At 40.6% G+C, this 8,591-nt stretch overlaps 1 protein-coding gene and 1 pseudogene across 5 annotated transcripts in view; one reads left to right on the plus strand and one right to left on the minus strand.

Annotated features, from left to right (window-relative positions):
• Positions 1–920: 920 nt before the first annotated feature.
• DOP1A (DOP1 leucine zipper like protein A) overlaps positions 921–8,591 on the plus strand; it is a 117,903-nt gene continuing 110,232 nt past the window's right edge. For all 5 annotated transcript variants that reach the window (XR_003911210.1, XM_029945490.1, XM_029945492.1 and 2 more), the window contains exon 1: positions 921–1,012. The gene's annotated coding sequence lies outside the window, so the exon portion shown is untranslated. The remainder of the gene's footprint in view (positions 1,013–8,591) is intronic.
• Positions 7,724–8,591, minus strand: part of LOC115295273 — a 1,442-nt pseudogene continuing 574 nt past the window's right edge.

The raw sequence follows: 8,591 nt of genomic DNA on the forward strand, positions 1-8,591 counted from the left end.
ATTTACTACTATTCCGCCTCAAATAATGATGATCATGGGTGATGATTTTAACTCCTCATATCTTCCACCTTTAGTTCTCAAGTCTATTGAGTCTTAAATACTGACACATTATTGAAATATTTAACAATCTTGGCACAGCATGGTCTTCATACTTGGAGTTAATTATTGTTTTTAATTTTGTTAATGTTTTATTTATTATTGAGACAGAGAGAAAGAGAGCAAGAGAGGAGAAGGGTCAGAGAGAGAGGGAGACACAGAATCTTAAGCAGGCTCCAGGCTCTGAACTGTCAGCACAGAGCGTGATGTGGGGCTCGAACCCACGAACTGTGAGATTGTGACCTGAGCCGAAGTCGGCTGCTTAACCGACTGAGCCACCCAGGCACCCTAGAGTTTGATTATTTTTAAAGATTACTATATTTCATATATATTCACACATTTATAAAAAAAATTCAATTTTTTTCTTTGATTCTACAGTTTAGGCAAAACTGCAACCTCCTTGTAGTAAATACATGATTTAGAGAGACATAAACTCAAAATGGTTCCAAATCTTATAACAACTATTTAGCTCCTAACTTCAGCAGTCTCTAACTTCTCTGGGCCTCAAGTTCCCCATATGAAATATTGAGGAATCGTTTAAATTGCACTTAAGTGATTGTTTAAATGATATTTAAAAGCTGTTCTCAATTCCTAGCATTCCTGCCAACTCTCCATTAAGATGCCCCTGGTGCTGGAAAGTTAAAAACACCTGCTATTTACTTTCCATCCCCATAGTTGGTGACCATGGGCCGCTTCCCCAAAAGTCCCCTTGAGGGCGCTGTGGCGATAGCTAGCGCTCAGAGGCGAGGCACGGACAGGGGGCGGGGATGTAGGGCCGTCGACGTCGACGCCGGCGTGGGCGTGGGCGCGGTGCACGCTGGGAGCTGTCACTAGGCGCTGCGGCCCCCGACCTCCGCGTCGCTGCCGCGGTTGCCAGGAGAGCGGCGCCGGCGGGGAGCGGCCGAGCCCACGGCAGGTAACAGCGTCCCCGCCCCCAGCGCGGTAGCGAGGCTGGCGGCCGGCCCTGAGCGGCCTCCTCGGCCCGGCTTGTTCCGGAGCTGCGGGGACGCCCCGCAGGGCAGGCTGCTGTGGCGTCGGGGCAGTTGCCGCCCCGGCCCCGCCTGGAGCTTGGAAGCCGGCCGGTGGCCCTCCGGCTTCCGGAGAGGCGGGAGCTGCGCGGGGATCGGCGAGCCGGGGCTGGGCGGAGGCTGGAGGGCGGCCCTGAGGCACTGGGGCCTCCTGCGCGAGGGCCCAGCGGTGCGCAGGGTTGGGGGTGGAAGTCGCACCTGTGCGGTAAAGGCGCGTGGAGTAACCTCTTTGTTGGTGGAATCCGGGCTTCGTGCGGTCTCGTTCATCTGGTGGGTTCTTCTAAGATTGAAGAGACACGAATGCCAGCTGTAGTTAAGGTTCCATGTCGGAGGTGGAAAGGAGGGCAGAAGTTTATTAGAGGAAGTCAGGTTAGTCATAAGGAAGTTGTTAACTATTGTCACCTTTGATTCCCAAGCCTTTAAAGTTTGCAGCATAACAGTAGTTACTTGTTCAGTCTCTTCCATTCTTCTCCTTGAGGGGGGAGGGGGAGTGGCACACAACTATATACTTCTTTAAAGCTGAAAGAATTGTGTTTCTTGCACTATAAATAAGGTTATGTGGAGTTTGAGAAATATGTTGTGATAATCTGATTTGAAGGCTGTAGTTAAAGCATTTTTTTTTAAATTACAAAAAAGGAAACTGCCTGACAAGTTCAGAATTGTTGAAAGTCAGAAATCTCAATTTTGATGTTGTTGGCTTTCTTTTACACAGACAGAAGATCTCGTATGTTATGGATGGCATATGTTGACACTATATGCCAAGAAATTCACCATCGAATAACAGTGATTTAGTTGAGCTAACAGAAGTTACTAGTTGTAGTACAAATGCTTTATTTTAGTGATCGATTTAAGCTGCTACTCCAAATGAAATCATTCCCCCTTAGTACCAAACAATAGTACATCTCCAGGTGGGCCTAGTTATTAGGAAACCAGGTCTTGAAGGAAGAATTAGAAACACCGAAGTTACGCAAGTCAGAAGATGTGACACCATAACCAGAATGTTAAAATGTAAATGTTTGACTATATACAGTTTAAAGGAGTCTTATTTTGCAGTTAAAGTAGTGGAAAGAGTGATGGCCTAGAAATGAAAGATTTGTTCAAGTTCTTTATTCCTCCTAAGGAGATGTGATCTCTCTGATCAATTTTGTTATCTGTTTAAGGGAATTTCATAAGATCAGAATTTTCCCCTTGAACACAGTTCTCAATCCATTCATAGCCTTGTTGGCTGAAATGGTGTTCTATGACAAATGATTTAGGGGCACATTGGTTAAATCAGTTTTAACTTCTGATTTACTTTTAACTGCAGGATTTCTCAAAACCTTTACTGCTATATATAAATCTTCAGGGGAAGGTTATCAAAGCATTTCCTTAAACTTCCCTGGCCAGAAAGCTTATTTTTTCATGGCCAACCTGTTAACATCAGGAATATAATTACATAGAATACCAGTGTGAAAATTACTGTACAGATCTTCCTCAACTTATGATGGGGTTATGTCCCTATAAACCCATCATAAATGGAAAATTATGTTTAAAATGCTCAGTATACGAGGGGTTCCTGGTGGCTCAGTTGGTTAGGCGTCTGACTTTGGCTCAGATCATGATCTCACAGTTCATGGGTTTGAGCTCCCACCAGGTTCTGTGCTGACAGCATGGGAGCCTGGAGCCTGCTTCAGATTCTATGTCTCTCTGTCTCTCTCTGCCCCTCCTCCACTTACCCTCTCTCTCTCAAAAATAAACATTTAAAAAAATTTTTTAAATGCCCAGTATACTTACATTGGCCTACAGTTAGGCAAAATCATCTAACACGGAGCACATTTTATTACAAAAGTTTTGAATATCTCATGTAATTTATTGAATACTCTGCTAAATGAATAAGAGAATGATTGTGTGGATAAAGAATGGTTGTAAGTATGTCAGTTGTTTGCCCTCATGATTGTGCAACTGACCTGGAGCTGCAGCTTGCTGCCATTTTAAAAACTTATCAAAGTCTCATGAGATGGGACTGCCTATACCTGAGCTGTGTCTTCTTTCAGCTCTAAAAGTCCCTACATTATGCTTTTTATTTAGCTTTCAGGTTAAGCTTTCTGGGGCATGAAGATCTAGTGGCAACTCATTGGTATAACAAAAGACTTATATTTTCCTTAATAAATTATTAAAGATACACATAGTTTTCTATGTACTTTAATGCTTTATAGCAGAGGACTATCTTTTTCTTTTCTGGTCTCTTAATGCTTTTCTTGAATCATAATTCATGTTTTGAGTTTGATTTTATGGTTAAGTCATTGATTTTATTAAGAATGGCTTTATAAAGTTCCAACAAGACTTGTTAGACTTGTTGATAATGGCATTATTTTTACTGTGAATGAATTCCCTCTCTAGGTGTGAATTCTTACACTATGAAATGTAATAAGAGCCATTTGAAATGTACATACTTGATAATAACTAAATAATTATTAGTATTATTTTTTTAGTTTTGAGACAGAGACAGAGCACAAGTGGGGGAGGGGCAGAGAAAGAGGGAGACACAGAATGCGAAACAGGCTTCAGGCTCTGAACTGTCAGCACAGAACCCTATGTGCAGCTCGAACCCACAAACCATGAGATCATGACCTGAGCCAAAGTCGGATGCCCAAACGACTGAACCACCTAGGCACCCCAATAACTAATTTGAAGAGCTTAGATCATTAGGAAGGGTTCAAGGTTAAAACATAAATTGTAAGGTAATCTTTTCTGAGTTGCTTACAAACAGGATCTAAATGTTGAATGCAGTCTTAAAGTATTGTGCTAAATTCTGTCACATGTCACTAGCACACAGTGTGGATGCTTTAATCTGTTTGATACTTTGTTGGGAGTAAGTACTATTAATGTGCTCCTTTGCTTGAGGGGGTCAGGAGGTAAGCCTTAATTTGGGTAAATTTTCTCCCTGAAATGAAACCGTTGAGAAGTACGTAACTGTGATTTTTGTTTAATGGCTTACAGGTTTTTGTGTTTTGTTTGTTTGTTTGTTATTTTGTGGTTTTGGGTGTGTGTGTGTGTGTGTGTGTGTGTGTGTGTGTGTGTGCGTGTGTTGGGAGTTTTTGTTTGTTTTTACCATTTTTTTAAGCAGTCTCCACACCCAGGGTGGGGCTCAAATTCACCGCCCAGAGATGGAAGAGTCACAAGCTCTACCTACTGAGCCAGCCAGGTGCCCCATAGCTTACAGTTTTTATTGAAAATAAATGATATGGAAATAAGTACTTTTGATTCCCTTGTCTTTAAATGGTGATTTCCTTTTTCTCCTTATTGTGTTTACCTATTTACCGCCCCCTCCCCAAGCCTTTCCAAGCCTAAAATGTCAATGATTTTTTTTTATTGCACAGGTCAAAGACATTGTACCAAATTTAAGGAAATTTTTACATATAATACATATAATGTGCATTCATTTTATGTATACATTATATACACACTCTGGTAACCACCACCACAATCAAGATTTGGAACATGCCACCACTTAGGCCCGTACTGTTTTGCTTTGGGTTTCTTCAAATGCGTGCTCTGCCTGTCATGGTGGGTCTACATCATACTATCCTATCTCCAATGCCATCTTGTCTATGGATCTTTTTTTTTTTAATTACCTCATTTTCAAGTAACTCTTTTCTGTCTTTCCTGTTAGCATTTATCATTCTTGTCTGTCCTTAATGGCTAAACCAATGGCATGCTCATAGTAGGCACTTGTATTTATTTGTTGACCAAATGGGTAAGTGTAGTTTTCTTGAACATTAGTCATTCTTATAACCTCAGAACTTTGGCCATATCTGCATACTTCCTGTAAACTTCTTTGTATTTCTTTGTATGCTTGTAGTTATTAACATAATTTTTAAAGAACACTTGAAATAACCACCATAAATAAAAAGTAGGGAGGTGTCTGAGTGGCACAGTTGGTTAAGCATCTGACTTGGGCTCAGGTCACGATCTTACAATTTGTTAGTTCAGACCCCACATCAGGTTGTGTGCTGACAGCAAGGAGCCTGGAGCCTGCTTCCAGTTCTGTGTCTCCCTCTCTCTCTGCACCTCCCCGACTTCTGCTCACCCTCTGTCTCTCTCAAAAGTAAATAAACATTAAAAATAAATAAAAAGTGTCACTTGCCATAAACAGAAGTAGCCATAAAGATGAAAATAATGAAAACAAAAGTGTTGCTAAATTCTAGAAACTGTTGGCTATCGAACACCCTAAGCCTGTTCTTTGTTTAAAAGAGAGATTAGCAAAAATTACAGGTGTTGATAACGTTCTGCCATCAATCTGAGAACTTCCTGATGCAGTCAGAGGAACTGCGAGAGAATGAAGAGGGAATAAATCCCTCACTGATTCAGTGCCACTTAGCCTATTCCTTGGATCCCATATAAGCATCTCCCATCTGATTGGTGGCCAAAATTTGAAGAGATACTGGATTAATCAGGGCCTGAATTCTTTAGAATTTGATCTGTGGAAGAAGTGGGAAATAAAGCCTCAATTGCAAATTAAAAGGTGTACTAGAGTTAGAGTTAACTTCAAAAAAAGAATAAAAAGTTTTATGATCATTACTGAATTAGGTAAGTTTCTATTTTTTTTTAATGTGTTATTTATTTTTGAGACAGAGAGAGACAGAGCATGAGCAGGGAGGGACAGAGAGAGAGAGAGGGAGACACAGAATCCGAAACAAGCTCCAGGCTCTGAGCTGTCAGCACAGAGCCCAACGCGGGGCTCGAACCCACAAATGTGAGATGATGACCTGAGCCAAAGTCAGAGGCTTGAAACTGACTGAGCCACCCAGGCGCCTATTTTTTTTTTTTTTTTTTTTTTTTTTTTTCAAAAAATGTCTGTAATGTTACTAATGTTACTAACATTCATCCTTTTTACTATTAAGGTACCTTAGCTGTAAGATAGACCTTTGAATCTAAAGAAATCTAAATCTAAAAATCAGTGAGAGCCTTTTATATGACAAAGTGATGACTGTTGATTCAGGAGTGCTCCTATAAGCATGGATGAGGTAATAAACTTATAATTTCTCCTTCACTTCTTCCTTACATCACTTTTTAAGTTTGAGCTAGATTTTAGTATTTCCATCCTACAGAAGACATTTCTAGCCTTTTTTTTTTCCTGTTGAGGTAATGAAAAATTCTCTTTTATGAAAAAAGTTTAATGTGAACAGGCAGGAAAATAATTTCTTTACTCTTGTTCTGTAAAATGCATCCTGTATTTCAACTTGCTGTGGTTATTTCAGTCTTATATCTGTATTATGAGCTTCATGTTTAAATTGCCATTATTTTGTGTTCATGAACCAAGATTTCAGTTAAGTAGATCATTTAGTTTGGTGTTACTGATTTCCAAAAACTAATTTATCTAAATGTTAACACTCAGTTTATCAGTATACACAATAATGTGCTTCTCAACCAGAGGTCACATTGCTGTTAATCTCAGGTTCTGGGATACAACCTCCATTTGGAAGTAAGAAAAGAGTCCTTTGGATGAATAGTCTTTATTTCGTAAGAGATTTCACCCAAACAAATAGTTTCTTTCCTGTATCTCTCCTATGAAATCAGCAGTATAGAAGCAATGCAGATAAACTCAGCATTTGAAAGTAACGCAGAGTGTAATCAAAAACACTATAAAAGCACATCAGTCAGTCCTTTAAATTATACAAGTAAATAACCTTACATTTCCATTTGCTTTTGTTTGTGCTGTATCAGCGACTCACAGACCCTTACCATGTGCGTTACGATCAAATTTTCCAAGTAGCTGGAACTCTTGTTTATTACATACCACAAATGCCATCCCAAAAAGTCTGCTATGATACTTTCTGCTTGTCTTCAGCACGATGCGCTTTGCACGGTGGTTTTCATATACGCCTAATACATGTCTTACAATGTCTTGATTTTAAAATTTCCTGGACAGTTTCTATCCTGAGGAAAGCCATTTGGGAAGAAAATAAATATGAAGTGACTTCCATTTTGTATACCAGCAATTCCATAAATGTTACCACCAGTTAATCAGGAGCCCAACCTTAAGCCTTAGTGAAGGGTTCTGGCAACATAATTCTTTTTTGTTTTATTTATTTTTGAGAGAAAGTGGACACATGTGCAAGCCAGGAGGGGCAGAAAGCGAGGGGGATAGAGGATCTGAAGCAACCTCTGTGCTGACAGCAGAGAGCCCAATGTGGGGCTCGAACTCACGAACCATGAGATCATCATGACCTGAGCTGAAGTCAAACACTTAACCAACTGAGCTACCCAGGTGCCCCCAACATGATTATTTTTATGACAGTTGTCATTTTATTGGAAGGTGTCACAAGCATACCTGGTTCTAGTAATTTGTGGTTGCCTATTAGTTTGATGTGATATGATAACTACTGTTTTTACAATACTGTCTTTTAAGTTATAGAGGTTGTGGGTTTTTTTTTTTTTCTTATTTTTTTTTCCTTGGGTACCAAATTACTCTATTTGAAGGAATGGTACAAATGAAGGAAGTTAAGTAGATGTTTTGTTACGACTTATAGCAAAGGGAAAGGTAACCCCAAACATGCATGCACTGCCTCGGTGACCGGGGAAGTCACCCATGTGGCCATGGGAAGACAGCCTAAGGCTTAGCTCTCATCATCACTGTTTCCCAAGGTGTGCTTGTCAAAAACGTACTCTGCCATGCTGCATTCGGGAGCCCCCATCTTGCACAGGTTGGTTACATAATCACCCAGTTCTTTGATGGCTTTCACCTGCTCATTCAGGTAGTGCATCTCAGTGAAGTCACACAAGTGGGGGTCGTTTTCGTCAGTGGCCAGTTTGTGCAGTTCTAGTAGCGACTGATTCCCACTCTTTTCCAAGTGTAACGCACACTCCATCGCATTCAGCCCGTTCTCCCAATCGTCGCGGTCTGGTTTCTTGATGTCCTGGAGAAAGATTCGGCCACCTCATTTGCTGGAGGCCTGCTCTGGCGGGTCCAGGGCTCCCTGAAGGGGTAGCAGCGGACAAGATCAACGAAGAGACACTCACGCAGCGCAGTTTCTTAATTGGTCCAGCCTGACATTCTTATCCTCTATATTTCTTCTTTCTATCTCCTGTGTCTCCTGTCTCGCCAGGTCTTGGGCCTTTATTTATAGACTTATGACATCAAAAGGTGGAATTTTTACAAATAATTTTCAGTGATAAAGATGCTTTGAAAAGGGTGCAGAAACAGGTTTTACAGAGGCATTTCTTCAGAACTATTCTAATTACAATGAAGTAATTTACACATCATAGGATAACAGGATATTCTCAATGAAAAGCAGATAACATACACCTTTGTTTGAACCGGTAGTAAATCTTACAACTAAGAAGATAGCAGGATGTTTTCAGTGAGAAGCAGATAGCAAACACATTTTATAACAGATGCTAAAATTCAGTCCTAGACAGGGCTAGGAGGCATTCTATTTGGCTCACCAGAGGAAGAATACATTCCTGATGGTTAGTAAGTAAACC

This window comes from Suricata suricatta, chromosome 7 (genome assembly GCF_006229205.1).
Source record: "Suricata suricatta isolate VVHF042 chromosome 7, meerkat_22Aug2017_6uvM2_HiC, whole genome shotgun sequence".
In the NCBI taxonomy this organism is placed as follows: Eukaryota; Metazoa; Chordata; class Mammalia; order Carnivora; family Herpestidae; genus Suricata; species Suricata suricatta.